At 58.3% G+C, this 15,823-nt stretch overlaps 1 protein-coding gene across 14 annotated transcripts in view; it reads right to left on the bottom strand.

The window, feature by feature from the left end:
• Positions 1-15,823, bottom strand: part of BIN1 (bridging integrator 1) — a 50,423-nt gene that overhangs the window by 32,640 nt on the left and 1,960 nt on the right. The window lies entirely within an intron of this gene.

Below are 15,823 nucleotides of genomic sequence, written 5' to 3'. Positions count from 1 at the left end.
GTCCTGACATCAGCCAGTGGGGGCCCCTGAGCTCTCCCTTGCTTCCTGACACTGTGAGGAAGGTGCCAGGCCCAGCACACCCTGCCCCAGGCCCTGGTGCTGGGAGGGGACCACTCTGGGGGTGGGGCCTGGGCCCCTGTGGCCAGCGGTGGGGAGAAGCGGAGCCAGGCCAAGAGAAGGCCCAGAGCAAAGGCGAGAGGCCTCTCAGCCCTCCTGCCGTGCCAGGCTAGCCACTGCTCAGGCTCAGCCTGAAGAAAGAGAAATGTTAAAACACCAGCCTTGGGCAGGAGCACTGCAACTCCAGGAGCCCAGAAACCAACCCCCCAATGCAGGGTCCCCACCGCATGTGCACATGCTGGGTTTGCCTGTGTGTCTGCACACACACACACACACACACACACAGCTACACTCCCCGACAGGTCCTGCCCACAATTCTCAGTCACCTCCTGGTTCAGAAGGAGGAGGCAAGGATCCACAGGGAGGACCCAGAGCCAGACAAGAAGCAGCACGAAGGCAAGAGATGGGAGAAGAACCCAGAATGCAGAAGGGTGGGGAGAGGAAACTAGAAAAGGGCAAGCAAGTCTCCCAGGGGGCAGGCAGGCCTCAGAGAGGAGAGAGGGTCTCTCCTCAGTACCCCAACCCACAGGGATGCCCCCAAGAGACAGCACCCCGCACGCTGCACCTAGTCCTTGCTTGCAACCCTGTTTCCCCAGGTGGCTTGAGAGTGGTGACAGGAGAGGCTGCACCCCGCGTCCCTCTCTGGGGAAGTGCCATAGGACCCCACACTCCAGACAGGACCCCTCACCACCCATCATCTCAGCCACACCAACCCATCTGGCCGGGCTCCCCGCACCCCCAGCAGTCGGCATGCACCCACCCTTCCTTCAAAGAGCCTCACAGATCACAATTCAAGGCATGACCCCAGGAGGGGCCCACCACACTGGACACCCCTTACAGGTGGGCTCATATCTGCAGGACCCCAAGGTGTGACACTCGTCTCATTTTATAGATCCAGGAGCAGGCTCAGGTCCCTCAGTTCACGAGCTGCAGTGCCAGGACCCCAAACCCAATGGACTTCAAAGCCCAAATCCAACTTGTGGTTCTGAAACAGAGCTGCATAGATGCCTGGAGGTAACAGGCAACATGTCTGTTCCCTGCAAAAGCTCCCTGCTCCACCTTGCTGCCTTCCGAAGATGTCACTGGTAAAAAAGCCACTTTTATCAGCACAAGAAACTACTCAATACTCTGTAATAACCTATAAGGGAAAGGAATCTGAAAAGAATAGATTTACATATATGGATACCTGAATAACTCTGCTGTAAACCTGATACTAACACAATATTGTAAATCTGCTATGCTTCAATTTTTTACAAATTAAAAAAAAACACTTTTGTGACATAAGGAATGTACAGATTGACATGATTTTTGCAATGAAATACAAAACAAAAAACCATTTCCAGGCCCATCGCCCCTTTCTGCCCTGTAGCTCCAGGGCCTCACCCCCTTGGTGATGTATTTTTTTCACATGTCCTCATGTTCTGGAAGCTGCTGCCCGCCCCCCACCCGCCTCCGGGCTGTCCACAGAGACTCATTATTTCCTGAGGGCCCTGGCCAGACGGCTGCCTGACCAAAGAAGCCAACTGGCCTTTCTCAGAAGACTCTGGCTCTAAAATTACCTCCTTCCTCTTTTGTAGAGATTTTCCCTTTCTTTTTGAGATACTGGCGAGAGTGAGAAGTGATGTTTGGTTTTCTTTTTTATATCCTTAACTTGTACCTAAAAACTTGGCATCCACATGTGTCAGCCCCACAGCAGCGCCTTGACATAACGACTGGCTGGTGAAAGTACCCAGCCCTCCCTGCCAACCCCTGCCTGGCCACTGGGAAGGGTCAGGGCTGCAGATCTCCCCTCCTGCACACCCACCCCCACTGCCAGGTGGAGGGAAGGGCTCTGACCCCAGGTAAGGAGTTTCCAGATAATTCCAGCCAGAAAGCCCTCCCCCTCCCTTCTCTTCTCCCCCCTTCCCCCTCCCCCAGGAAGCCTGAAATTCCAGTCGGTTCAGCAGATAAGCCAGTGGCCAGCAGCCAGAGAAGGCCACCCAGACCAGGAGGAAACTAGGGTGGGCTGGGGTGGGTCGGGGAGGCTGGACAGCCCAGAATAGAGCACAGGGGCCAGAGTCAGGATGGGGAAGGGGTTGGGGGGCTGGGGGGGGGATTGCTGGGGAAGTAGCCACAGAACAGAGGCGGTCAACCCAAAAGTGTCCCAAAGCTTTACAAGTGTTCTATCTACCCCGTGGGGGAGGGGGGGGCGCACAGGTAAGGAAACCAAGGCTCAGCACCCAGCTTTCAGGGCTCAGTACGCAAGAAGCATCTGAACCCAAGTTCTCTGAAGGAGCCCCTTCCACGCGGGCAGTGTGGAGGGCCAGACGAGGTGCCCTGGAGGCTCAAGGGGGTGCAGAAGGGGGCCCAGGGTTGTTCAAGACCTGCTCCCCTCCCCTGAGGGACCACCCTCCAGACTGAGCCCACTCCTAGACATCCACAGAACCAGAACCAGAAGCAGGCCTCCCTGTGGGTGGGAGGGCTTCTGGAAGGGCCAGGACCACCAGACAGAAGATGGCCACCCTCTTCTACAATCAAGCCCCACCCACTCCCAGCCCCTCTAGCCCTCACCCCATCCAGCCCACACTCCAATGGAAGAAAGAGATTTCTCACCACTTCTCAGGGTGGGCTTGCTCCTTCCTCCGGGGCCCCACAGCCCAGAGGCATCTTCCCTCCACAGTGCACAGTCCCAAGCCCTGAACTCTGGGACGTGGCCCCTGCAGCTAAGGCCTGGGCTTGGCTGGCTTAGACTCCCTCCCTCCCCCAGCCAGCCTGGCTCTACCCTACAGAAAGCAGAACAAGGATCCTGCCCTGATGGGCCAGTAGTCCAAGGGGGAGGCCATGGAAGTCTCTGAGCAAAAACACAGCAGGGCACCAAGAGGGTGGGGCTCAGGGAACTGACTGAGACCTGAGGAAGGAGAGAGGGCAACAGAAGGCACAGCAAGTGCAAAGGCCCTGGGGTGGGAAGAGCAAGGCCAGAGTTAAAAGAAGCCAGAAGGAGGGTGCAGGAGGAAAATGCTCTGAGTCACAGGCGTTAAGCCCTCCTTCCCTGGGTTCATCAATCAAACCTCTAGAACCTCTCCCAGGAAATGTTATCATCATCCCCACTGTGAAGATGTGGAAACCAAAGCACTCCCCCAAAAACTCTGGGGGCACACTGCCAGCTGCAGGGTGGCTAGGATCCAGCTCCAGGCCTGGCTCCAGAGGCTACATGCTCTAACCATGGCACAGACCACCTGGGCAGCCTCTCTCAGAGGCTCTGGCTTTGAAGCCCTGGCAGAGTAGGAAGCTCTGGAGAGTGGTAACTGGACCCACTGTGTAAACCCCCAGGCTGCTGTGGGGGACAGACCATAGAGCAGGTTGGGGCAGGTAAGGCTCTGCAGTGACCTAGGTGAGAGGCAATGATGGTTGAGGACAAGGACGGGAGATATGACAAGTGGTGCAGAATGGGTGACGGGGGAGAAGCGAGTGGGACTCCAGGTTTGAGCTACAGGAGGGAAGGAGGCTGCAGACTGGAGATGCACACTGGGGGGCCACGGAGAGCTGGGAGCACCCAGAGAGGTCGGGAAGGAAGGTGGGGACATGAGAGCAGAGACCTGGTACTGCTCCCACTCCCCATCCACCTGCCCCTCAGTGGCTCCCAGGGCAGGGTGGTAGCCTGCTAGGGTCTGTGCTGTGCACTGTGCAGCTATGAAAAGTAGGGAAGAGGGGGAGGGCACGTCCAGCGCCTTTAAATGGGGAGGCCTTGGGGCAAGAGGCCCAGGCTGTGTAACTCTGGGCAGGAACTTCACCTTTCTGAGCCCTAAGCCAAGTAAACAGAACCAAGGCATCTCCCTCCAGGGGCCATGAGGATGGAGGTGGGGGGTGTGAGGATAGGAGGGTCCTGCACAGAGGGTGGGGTCCCTCCTTCCCCTTTACTCCTGCGTTAACCTGGGATTCCTCCCACCCAAGCCAGGAAGCCTCTTCCCCACCCCACACCCACCCAGCCCCGCACGCCCCTCCTGTGCCTGGTGCCCGCCACCCTTGCACCTGCTCCCCATGACTCACTCGGGCTTAACAGGGCACTGGGCAGCAAACAGCGGCTGCCCACCTCCCACCCCCACCCACCTGCCCTTGGCAGCCTCCTCCCTCTGGCTGTGCAGAGACCCTGACAGCCCACCACCTTCACCCTGCCCTTCAACAAAGGAATCATACAATAAAGACCCCTGCAGCCCAAACAGCAGCTGAAAGCTCTGGCCTCTGGAGACCAGCCACCATGAGCAGCCCCACCGCCTGGCCCAGAGGCAGCCCCCTACAGACAGGTCAGGGAGGTCTTCCTGGCAGGGTGCCCCAAATGTGAGTGGCCCCAGGCCACCCGCTGGCTGTAGTATTGGTGTTCGGCGGGGCCTGCGGAGGACAGGACAGCCCCACCCAGGCCACCTGCTCCAAGATGTCAGCACCACCACCCCCAGAGCCACCGCCCATCCACCTGTCCCCTCCATGCAAGTGTGGGTGCTATTCTCAGCCCAGGCTCCAGGACTTCGGCATCAACAGAGGGGAGGGACCTGCCCTCCAGCCTGGCCACCTCCCACCAGCGCTTCCTCAGCTGCTTCCTGGGCTCAGGGGGGAACAGCCTGTGTGGAGGAGCCAAAGAGCAGGCACCTGGCCCACAGCTCAGCAGAGTACAGAGCGGGGGCAAGGAAGTGAAGGGCCCACCCCCATCCCCACCCTGGGCCAAGCAAAGGTCTGAACCCCCAGAGAACACAGACACCCTCCAGTCTTCATCAGGAAACCAGACCAAGCAGCCCCTTCACACACTTCCTCTGGGCAGCCTTCCCTGACCCAACAAGGGCTCTCTGGTCCCTCTGGATGCCTTCTGTCCTATGTCTGTTCAACCTAAATGTGCAACCAGGCTATTCCTCTGTTTTATACTTGAATCCTGTGTATCGACATCTGTGAACATGGACTATTCAACAGCACCTAAAGGGCACAAGACATAGCGGTTTTTCCCCAACACGTTGTTGCTATTATTGTGGCTCTTGTGGTTATTTGTGTTATTCAAAAGAGCTGATGCCCAGAGTCAGCTTGAAATAGCTCCACCCAGGCCGACCTGGCGAGGTTCATGTGGCACAGGGCACAGCAGTGGGGAGGCCACCCCAGCCTCACAGTCACTATCAGGCCCTCCTGCCCAGGCCTTCCCAACTTAAGCCCCAGACCGACTCCAAGCTCCTGGTACCAGTGAGGACACCCCACTTTGCAGGTGCAGAATTGAATGGTGAGGACTCACTGGCTCAGGACCCAGAGCAGAATGGGCAGCAGGTCCTGTTCCCAGTCCAGGGTTAGTTCCAGAGATTTCCACCAGAGCAGAGGTGGGTAGGCTGGGAGGGGGCTGAGGAAGAGGAATCACAGGTAGAGCGGGGAGGGGGGGGGGGGAGAATCGGGGGGGGGGCTGAGAACAATCAGGGAGTTAGATGGCGCCCCCACCCCTGCAGATGCAGTGACAGTGATGTTCAGGGGACAGAGAGGCTCTTCCAGGCTCCCTCCTGCTAATCCTGATATCTAGGCCTGTGCTGGGGAACATGGGAGGGCAGGGAGGGGCCTGATGGAAGGCCATGTCCTCCCACCCCAGCAGATGTAGGACATCAGCAGAGGGTGGACAGGACCGGGGCCCCAAACTCCCAGCCGGGAAACCACAGGGGTGATGCAAGGGCCACAGTGCAGAGGCCTGGGCAGGTCACCACCCAACGTCCCTTCTCTACAATCAAAGACAGGGTGGGGGGCAGTGAGGGAGGAGGTCCAGGTGAACACCAGCCCTGGAGTATGTCTCGCTGTCTGAGGAGGTTCCCAGGGTCTGGCATAGCCTGCCTGAGAAAAGCCAAGGAGGCAGTGTAGAAGGGGAGGGGATGGGGACGGGAGGGGGAGGGGTACCAGAGCTCCCCCCACACACACACACACACCTCCCACAGAAGAGGGCACTTGCCCGCAAGAATCACAATAAACAGCTCACCCCTTACGCTGTGTGGGGGGGGGGGGTGCCTCGTGCCGCCTCCCCGTGCACCCCCCCATCCCTCCAGGGCGTCTTTCCCAGAGTTCAACAGCCAGGGGAAGCTGAGAGCCAGATGGGGTCACTGATTTCTCTTTTTTTAAAAGATAAAATCACAGGGACTTGCCAAAGGAGAAAAGCAGAAAAGGGCAGCACAAGGCATGGCCTGGGGTGGGCGCCCAGCCCCAGATTCCCAGGAGGCCGGCCCCTGGCCAGCCCCATGCCACAGACCTGGACACTTCTGGAGCATCTAAAAGGTGGCAGGGGGAGTTCTCTGGTGGCCTAGCCATTAAAGGATCCAGTGTTGTCACTGCTGTGGCCAATCCTGGGCCCTGGAACTTCTGCATGATGCAGGCATGGCCAATAAATAAATAAATAAATAAAAACAGCTGGCAGGGATTCCTGCTGTTACAGGGAGAGGGGTCAGGCTGGGAGGTCTGGAAGTGGTGGGAAGTCGCCCATGGTGTCCCCCAACCCCTGCCAGGCCCCCTCCCTCCCCCAGAGCTGGGAAGTGAACAAGGGGCCCCCTCGCCACAATGGATGAGAGGCTTCTCATAGCCCTTCTGTCCCTCCTGCTGGGGAGCCTCACTCCCAGCTCACTTGGCGGCAGTGCCTGCTCTGTGCAGGTGCCAGGATCACAGCCACACAGGGGGGACCAGCCTCCGCCCAAGCCTGGGGTTGAGCAGGAAGGATGGTCACCCCATTTCATTGAGGAGCGAATGGAATGGGATCTAGTACCAGCCTGGGTCCCAGCTGGAGGGGGTGAGCCAGACAGCACTGGCCTGCCTCCCACTGTGCTGTTCACTTGCAGGCCATGGGAGCATCCTCCCGATCTCTCACAGCTCACTGTGCACTGCGGGTCAGGGTGACCCAAGTACAGTGACTCAAAGTCGAGACACAGGCCCCAGGTTCTGTCCTACTGCTGACTGGTGGTTTTCCCTCAGTGCTGACTCAGCACTCAGCCTGCAGCCCTGCACCCCCGCCTCAGAGCAGCTTTCCCCACACAGCACCATGATGTTCCCACCTATCCCCCAGATCCAGGGCAGCACCACCCCCTATGTCCACAGGAAGGGCCCAGGACCCCCCTCAGTCAAGACCCCTCCAGGCCTATAGTCCACCCAACCCAGAGGCCTGGGTGGATCAACGTGGGGAAGGTGGTGACAGTCCAGCTCAGCCAGGCCCACTTTCAGAAGAGACTGCACTCCTAAGACCCTGGAGAGGATACACACAGACACACACAGACACACACACAGACACACACACACACACACATGCTCCCAGCTTAGTTTATATTTCAGGAAAACAACACTTTCACCCCGTCCCAGGTTCAGCAAATATGCCCAATTAATTGTGGATTCTTAGATCAAGACTCAGCTTGTATTCCTGGCCATCACTTCCTCCTCAAGTCTCCCCTTCCCTGCCCTGGGATCCCAACCCTCCCAATGCTGTTTTCACGTGGGGTGGGAGCTAAGGTGTCCATGCCCAAGTCTTTCTCTACCTGAGGCTCCCTGTGGAGTGCGGGGTCAGGCAAGCCCCCCTCACATTCAAACCCACCCTCTGGGGTCTTATAACTTCTGCAGGAAGACAGGTTCCCCCATCTCCCAGGTGGCTTGTGGGGGATCCTAAGGCCTTGTGGAAAGCCCAATGTGGCTCTGTAGAGTCACCTTCTCCTCTAGAGTGGCAGACTCCCCACCCATACACACACACACACACACACACACACACACACGCACGCACACATACACACCCCTCCCCAGGTGTTTGCCCCATACCAGCAGCCCCCACACACCCACACAGCATTTTCATTTGAAGACACTAAGCTTTCACACTTGCACTACAATTGTTTCTTCTAAGCAGCCCCCAACCAGATTCAGGGATGGGGGTGGCAGCTGGGGAGAGGCCAATGAAGGGAGGAGGAAACCCCAGTTTCCAGTGAGCTCCAGTGTTCTCACTGCCAAGTGGAACCACAATCCAGCCCTCCCCACCTTGGGTCACTGAGATAACAAATGAGAAATGGCAGGTGGGAGGGTTCTCAGTAAATCACAAAATGCATGGCAATGCTTACATTGTCCTGTCTCCAGAATTATCCAGAGCCAGCAGGACTCAGCAGAACTCAGTTCTCAGGAGTTCCACTGAGAGGGGAACCTCATGCCTCCTGTTCCCAGGGTGGCCGAGGCAGGGTTAAACCCAGGCTTCTCTGGCCAAGGCTCTTTCTGCTACACAGCTCCTCGAATGAATGAATGAATGAATGATGGGCGACCCCTCACCTCTGTCCCCAAGTCCCCCTCCTCATTAAGTCCCTCAATCCAGCCCACCAGGACCCATTTGCCCTTCCCCACTCCATTCAATCAAGCCCTGGCTCAGGGGGACTCTGGCTTCCCTCCTGGGGGAGGCAGCACCACCCCTCCCAGTTTAGCATTTTCAACCTCTAACAGGAAAAAAAAAGGAAACAAAAAAGGCACTGAAGTTCAATTTCAAGAATCCTGTCATCACCAAAGATAAAGAGCTCAAAACAAAAAAGCCAGACTTGTCTCTACCTGTGGGTTCCTGGGGGTCCCCCAGATCCTTTCTGGAAGAGAACTTGTATGTCTGCCCCCACCGGGCACCGACCACCTCATGTCCCCCACCCACCCACCAGGGACCAGGCACTGACCACTCTCACTTGCTCCTGGATCCTCTCCATGAGCCCACAGATGGGGACCCTCATCCCCATTTGCAGAGGCAGAAATGGGGGCTCAGAGAGGGTATGACTTTCCCAGGAGCCCAGAGCAGCTGCTTGGTCATGGGGTCACTCTCCTCTCCCTTCGTCCAGACCTGTCTTCCCCCCTACACCCCCTAACCCTCTTCCTCCCCTTTTTCCCCCATCCAATTTCTCCTCAACTCCTGCACACGTGCCAGGGGTCCAGCCCCAGGCAGGTACCCTCAGCCACCCCATCACCCATATCTGCCCTAAGACCCTTATTAATGAGCTGGAGGACACATCTTGAGAGAAGTGAGGCCATCTCAGAGGAGAGAAGTGGGGGCCGCACCAGGCTGGGTTGGGGGCAGCAGGGGTCCTGGAGTGTGGTATCCTTGGGCCCAGTCTGTCCTCAGTGCCCAGTGCCAGGCCCGAGCCTGTCAAGGGCTCAGGCCTGTTGGCGGTAGTCCCGGGGAAAGGCCAAGTTGAGCAAAGGGTCCAAAGAAAGCAGCAGCAGCTGTCGGAAAAAGGGCTGGCAAGGCCATCCCGGCCCAGCAGCCTCTGCACAGCTCTCCCAACACAGGCCTGAGTGGACACCCAACCCCTCACCAGCCATCCTGAGCCTCATCCACACAGCCTGACTCTGCTGTTGCCCACTCCTCCCCACCATCTGCACTAGAGCCCAGGTCCCCACCAGCCGGCATGACCCCTTGTCCTCTGAGGACCCTGCCCCATTCTGATCCAGGAGCCATGTGGTCTGCTCAAAGGGCAGGGCACACTGAGGTGCCTTGAACAGGGGTGAGGTGACCCATGGACAGTCCCGTGGCCCCGCCCACTGGCTGTCCAGCTCCACAGGCTTAGCACAGTCATGCCCTCCTCAGCTGTGGCCTTGAAACAGACATAGAGAAGCAGGTGTGTGCGCAATGGGAAGAGGTACAGGATATTCACCAGCCTGTGACCCCAGACCTGATGGAGAGGACTCCAGGACAGCAGCCCTGCCCAGACCCCCATGTGCCTTCCTGAGCACAGCTGGATTCCAACCTGGCTGAGGTCACCCCACTTCCTCCAAGGAGTCCTCCCTGAATGCCTGGGCTGGTGAGAGGCTCCTCAGGGGCCCAGCCCCCTCCCCCTAGCCTCCCAGGGCTGTGACAGGCACTGTGTGGGGTGGGAGCTCCCTGAGAGCAGGGGCCAGTTCTGCTCCCTCACCCTCAGACCTCAGCATCCTGGTCCATGATGGGTAGGTCACAAGCAGAGAGTAACAAGGGAAGACACAGGTCATCACAGCATCCAGGAGCTAACCCAGCATAAGAAGGTGAGGCCTCTGCAGCAAGGAGCTCATGTAGATACCCCTACAAAGGGGCGCTGAGGGCTGAGGAGGGGGAGGCTGGCAGGGACTCCGGCCTGAGAGCCCCAGCCCAGCCCCAGTAGTGACAAAAGTGAAAAGTCCCTCCCCCTAGCCTGTGGTGGCTGCTGCCTGCTGCCACCCACTCACTCCCCAGCCCAGCAGGCAGGCGGCGGGGCTCTGCCCCCACCAGCTGCAGCCCTCACACTGCAGAGGCAGAGGCATCTGCAACCCGGTGGCCCTGCCACAGCACAGATGCAGCACCAGACCCGCGATCACCCAGGCTCAGGCACAGCACCAGGGGCACCATGGACAGTTCTCAGCACCTAAGGCCAATGCCACCCCCAGGCCCCAACCCCACTCTCTGCCCCCATCCCAGCCCCTCTGCTGTGGTACTGGGTCAGGGGGACATAGGTCAGGGACCGAGCCCAAAGGTGAAGGCAAGGAGCCAGAGGAAAGAGGCCCGGCCAAGCCGAATGGGCCTGAGGGAGGCAGTGAGTGTTGGGTGCAGCAAATCACAAGGCCCCCCAGGCCAGTGATCCCCAGTAACCTGTCATCTCAAGCTTTCTCAGGTCAGAAGAGGACTCCTGCAGATGGCCCAGGCCATTTGGGCATCTGGCCTAAAGCCAAGCGGGGCCCGGCCCCAGCCCACTCCTGAGAACTGCAGCTTCTGGGTCAGGCACCGCAGCCCTGGTTCAGGTAAGACCACCACAGTCCTGAATCACCTTCCTGGAGAAGAGGTCCTAAGCAGTGAAGCCTGGGTCCCTCAGAACAGCCTATGCAGGGACGGGGAGCCCCCTCCACCTGACCTCACAAGACAAGCAGTCCAGATCTCATTTGGTTGCGGAGCTCTTGGGACCTTGGGTTCTGATGCCTCCTGTGCTCTCTGGAGGCCTGAGCCAAGTCCTCTGTCCCTCCTAGCCCCACGGGGTAGGCAGCAAGCTCCCAGAGCCCTGGGCCCCAGCTTTCAGATCCCACACCAGGAAAACCTTCCCGTGGGGTGGGGGCTAAGGGGCGGGACCAGTGGCATGACTATTTCCTCAAGAACATTAAGAAACAACCAGTATTACCATCATTTCATAAAAGAAACACTGTTGCAACAATATAAACAAAAGTAGATGTAACTGCAGAATAAAAGGTATTCCTTTATACTGAGTAAGCAGGACAGCTTTCGTATTTGGGAAGATGCTCATACACTGTCTCTTTCATCCTCACCCATAGGCAGGAACTCCCAAGCCTGGACCAGCATCAGGAAACCCCAAGCTGCCCTCTCACCCTGGAGCCTACCAAACACACCCAAAACAGAAAGGCCACACCCCAAAGTCCATGCTTAGACCCCAAGTGGGTGTACAGGGGGAGGCAAGCAGCCCGGATCTTACTCAGTGAGGGAGATCCTGAGATCTAAATCTGCCAAATGACACCCCCCAGACAGGACCCCCTGGCCTGAGGCCTGTTCAGCAAAGGAGGGGCACCCCAGCCAGCTGACCAGGACAGCTCAGGGCAAGTCTCACACAGGTCAGCACTTCAGTTTCTTCACCCACTGGATGGGTATCATAGTGATCTCCCCTGGTTGCCACGAGACTGAAATCTTCACCAGCACCTGGCACTCAACAGGTATGCAACAAACGAGGCTGTTTTTAAGTTAATATTTGACAAAGGCTCCCCTTGGGGCAGGAAGAGGCTGCTTTCTCTTTTGCATCCTCAGTCCTGACCCCTGCCAGCCCTGGGCACTAGGCCAGCTCCGCCATCCAGAATCACGTGACTTCATTCGGAGGTGGCAAGCCCTTTGGGGAGGCCCCAGGACCCCAGGTGCCAGCCAGTTCCCACGAAATGTGCCTCGTACACAGCTCAAGACCACAGCCCTGCCCTTTGCTTGCATCCATCTAGTCTGCACCACATCCTCTGAGGCATGACCACCAACTTCAGGTGAGGAAACTGAGGCTCAGAGAAGTCCAGGTGAGGTGCCCAAGGGCATAAATGTGGGGGGTTCAAACCCAGCTCCCTGGAGACTGAGTGGTTTCCATGACCCAAGTTGCTGCTTGATGTGAAATGAAAATCAATTATGTTAGTGATTCTCCCTAGTCTGGGGCTTTCCTGGGACCTCCCCTCTCCTGTTTTATTGTCCCCCCAAAGCCCCAACCACAAGCTGCCTGGCTGCACTCTCATAACAGGGTGGCATCTGAGAGAAAGCCCTCCTACCCAGGTGCCCGCCCACCTGTAGACCAGGAGTGAGTGCCCAGACTCATATCCACACCTGATACCTCAGCCCGGCCCTAGGCTGCTCAGGAAAGGCTGATCTGAACAGTCAGTTTCCACTGAGGGAAAGCTTCCTGCTCTCATAACCACCTGCAACCATACTTTCCATTTCTTGCCAGTGTCCTAGACATCAACTAGAATGTCAGTTCCAAGTGGGTGGGGACTTGATTTTGTTCAGCCCTGTACCCCTGTCCCAGCACACAGTGCACGCTCAATATTTACTCTGTGAGTAAAAGAATGAATAAACCCTGTGATCACTGTACCAATGGCCAGCTTGAAGCGCAGAGAGGGTGGAACCAGCCAGGGCTGGAGGACTTCTGTGCAGGTGACGCCAGATTCCCCCGGAACTGTGCACTTCCCTCCCTGCACACGCTGCCCCTCTGCACACACCCGGCACACCTGCACGCATGCGCACACACACACACACATGCACACACACACGTGCACCACACCACCCGGACTGGGACAACATGCTTCCTGATCCGATGGCTCAGTGGGGATTAGCTGTCTGTAGAGGCCGGTCATGGACACTCCCAGGGAGAGGGGCTGGCCAGAGGGAGGCCTCCAGGTCATGAAATTTGCTCTGCACACAGAGCTCTTTTCTGAGGCTTGATTCTCCCCGAAGGGCATATGAAAGAAAATCACCATTATCCCTCTTTTTGCATGTAAAGAAGCTGGGCTCAGGACAGTCCAGCAGTTTGCCCAAGGTCTGGGCTGGTCAGGGAAACCCAGGACACCCGCCTGAGCATCAAGCCCAGATAGTGCTCAGTCTCTGACACACCCTTCAGCCTCTTCCCCAAAACAAAATAGAAGGTGGAACACCCAAATAGGACCCAGGGATTCTAGATCCTCATGGAAAAAAGCACCAGGCAAGGTCGGACTAGTCTCATCCATTGTCCAATTCACACCACTTGTGAGGGGCGAGTCAGGGCAAGAGCCTGGGTGATGCCAGAGAGAGATGGTGAGGAGGGGACCCGCGAGATCACCCTTGAGGAAGGAAGGAAGAGTTCAGGCCTTAGCTTCTCTGCCTGTTGGATCCACAGCTCTCATGGCAATCACGATTGACCAAACCAAGCCCAAACCCACCACCCAGCCGCCCCTCACTGATCCCAACACCTTGGTGACAGCAGCTCACTCCCCACTCCCACCCATACCCTGGCCCACACCTGTCCCCTGGGACACCCTCTCCAGGCCCCAGGCAGCCCCGTGAGCCCACTTTCCTCCACGGGCCCCTGGGCCAAACAGCCTCTGCCTGCCTTGGGCCTTGCCTCCAGCCAACAGCTTACACCCAGCCCGCAGCCCACCCCGCCCACTGGGGCCCAGGGATGTCTGGAGACAGCTTTGCAAGCTCCCCACACCCACAGGCCTTAGCCAGATATCCACTGAGCCCCCACCAGCACCCCACCCAGAGATGACGCCTGGCTGGAGAGCCTTCTCTCCAGTGCTGGCAAGATGGGCCGTCTACACAAATAACTCAGTTCAGGGAGAAGCTGATGGAAGCCTGCAGAAAACCTTATGCAGGATCAGAGGAAACAGACATAGGTCAGGGAGGTACAGAGAGATGGGGTCAAGCCAACATGGGTGGATGAGGGTCCCCCAGTGGGAAGAGCAGGGCAGAATCTGGGCCTCAGAGCCCCCGAAGAGCTGGTGGGCTCCCCACTCCCTGCCCTTCCATATGGCATGGCTACTCTCAAGGCTGCTGCCAGCATAAGGTCTGGGCTCAAAGGCCTGGCTCCTACTGAGCAACCTCCATGACTACAGCGTGGGAGACCTTGACCACACAGATGAGTGTGGCGCCATCACGGCCACGGGTCAGGGTCCTATAAATAACTGCCACTGCACCTGCCCTCTAATGACATCTGCTCTGACATGCCAGTGCTTTCCTGTCCATGGAGAGCCCTGGGCCCTGCTCCCCCGGAGCCAGGCCTCCCCACTCCTGGCAGGCTCAGAGCCAGCGGGGCGGGGGGCGGGGCAGGAGGCAGACGGCCTTCTTCCCTGCGCCCCTCAGGGGTCCGGCTCTGCCAGCACAGGCTGGCCTTCCTCACAGGCCCCAGGAACACTTCTGGGCAGCTGAGCTCAGGGGCCAGCAGACCAGATTCTACCCCCACCCCAGCTGTCCCTTCTTCCCAACCATCCCATCCCCCAGAGGACCCAGCCCGCCAATCTCTCTAATCCTCTGTCATCTGACCCAGGCTCCACCCCAGCTTGGCTCTGCCCAGCCACCTACTGAGGCCCAAAAATGGACAGAGTCATTTATAGAGGGTCCAACAAGCCAAACACGAAGGGAAGATGGCCTTGCGGTGCCCAGGTCTGAACTCCAGGCACACCCTCTGCCCCCAGTACCCAGGGCAGCTGAGCTGAGAAGTAAGCCACGCCAGTGGTGTGCTGGGGGACCCAGGGACCCCTCCCTTGTGTTCTCATGCCCCCGTCACAACTGGGCCAGAAGCCATAGGACCTCACAATGATAAGCTCCACACTGGCCACAACCACCCTGCCCCCACGGCACCCCGGGCCCAGCCCAGGACCAGGCACATGGCACAGGTCCAGGGGGTCTGCTGAACGAGGGAAGGCAGGGAGGCACAGGGACAAAGCAGCCCACTGTGGCCCACGTGGGGCCTCCCAAGCCCAGCCCCCAAACACCCTCATTTGTTCATCAACAGTCACTCTGGTCCACCTGGACCAGGTGAAAGCTGGGTGCACGCGCTGATCTGCCCAGCCCCCAGAGGGCACCCAGACTCATGGGGTGGCTGGCAGCTGGATGGGCAGTGCCAAGCCTGGCCCACGGAGGACTTACTGAGCTGGGGATAGGACAGATAGCTGCAGATACCAGCAGCCACACTTCCCTCCACCACTATCACTCTCTGAATCCTGGTGACACCTGAGCTGAGAGGAGATGTGGGGAAACTGAGGGAGCGGAAAAGAGAGATTGGGACCTGCTTCCTGCTTCCTAAGCAGACCCTGCCCAGGCCCTCCACCAAAGTGCTGCCTGTCCCTGGTCAGGAAATATCCTGCTAGGGTAGCAAGACAGATGCAACTGCTCCACTGCTCAGAGATGTGACCAAGGCCAGGGGGCGGCTGCCATAAGACCACTGACAATACCACTGCTTGGTTAGACCTGTCCCTGATCACCAACGGAAGATGCTGAAGTGACAGCCGGTCAGCGGCACCCAGGGTGACACAGACTCTGAACCTCAGGAGGGCAGAGGGCAGAGACTTGTGTGGGCCAGGGCATCAGGTTTCCTGGGAGACAGTACCACAGCTGAGCCAAGGGACTCAGCTTAGCCAGGGTTCCTTTGGGGCTGCTCTGGCTTCTAATTCAGGGATGGGGGGGGGGGTCTCAACTGGAGCCCACAGAGTGGAGAACAGCAACAGCACTAAGCATCTCTAGCCCCCTGAGGCCCAGGCTCGGGCAGGGCCAGCCCTTGGCCAA

Source organism: Phacochoerus africanus, chromosome 3, assembly GCF_016906955.1.
Source record: "Phacochoerus africanus isolate WHEZ1 chromosome 3, ROS_Pafr_v1, whole genome shotgun sequence".
Lineage (NCBI taxonomy): Eukaryota > Metazoa > Chordata > Mammalia > Artiodactyla > Suidae > Phacochoerus > Phacochoerus africanus.
The sequence above is the reverse complement of the archived record's forward strand: the minus strand, read 5'-3'. Positions and strand labels throughout refer to the sequence as shown.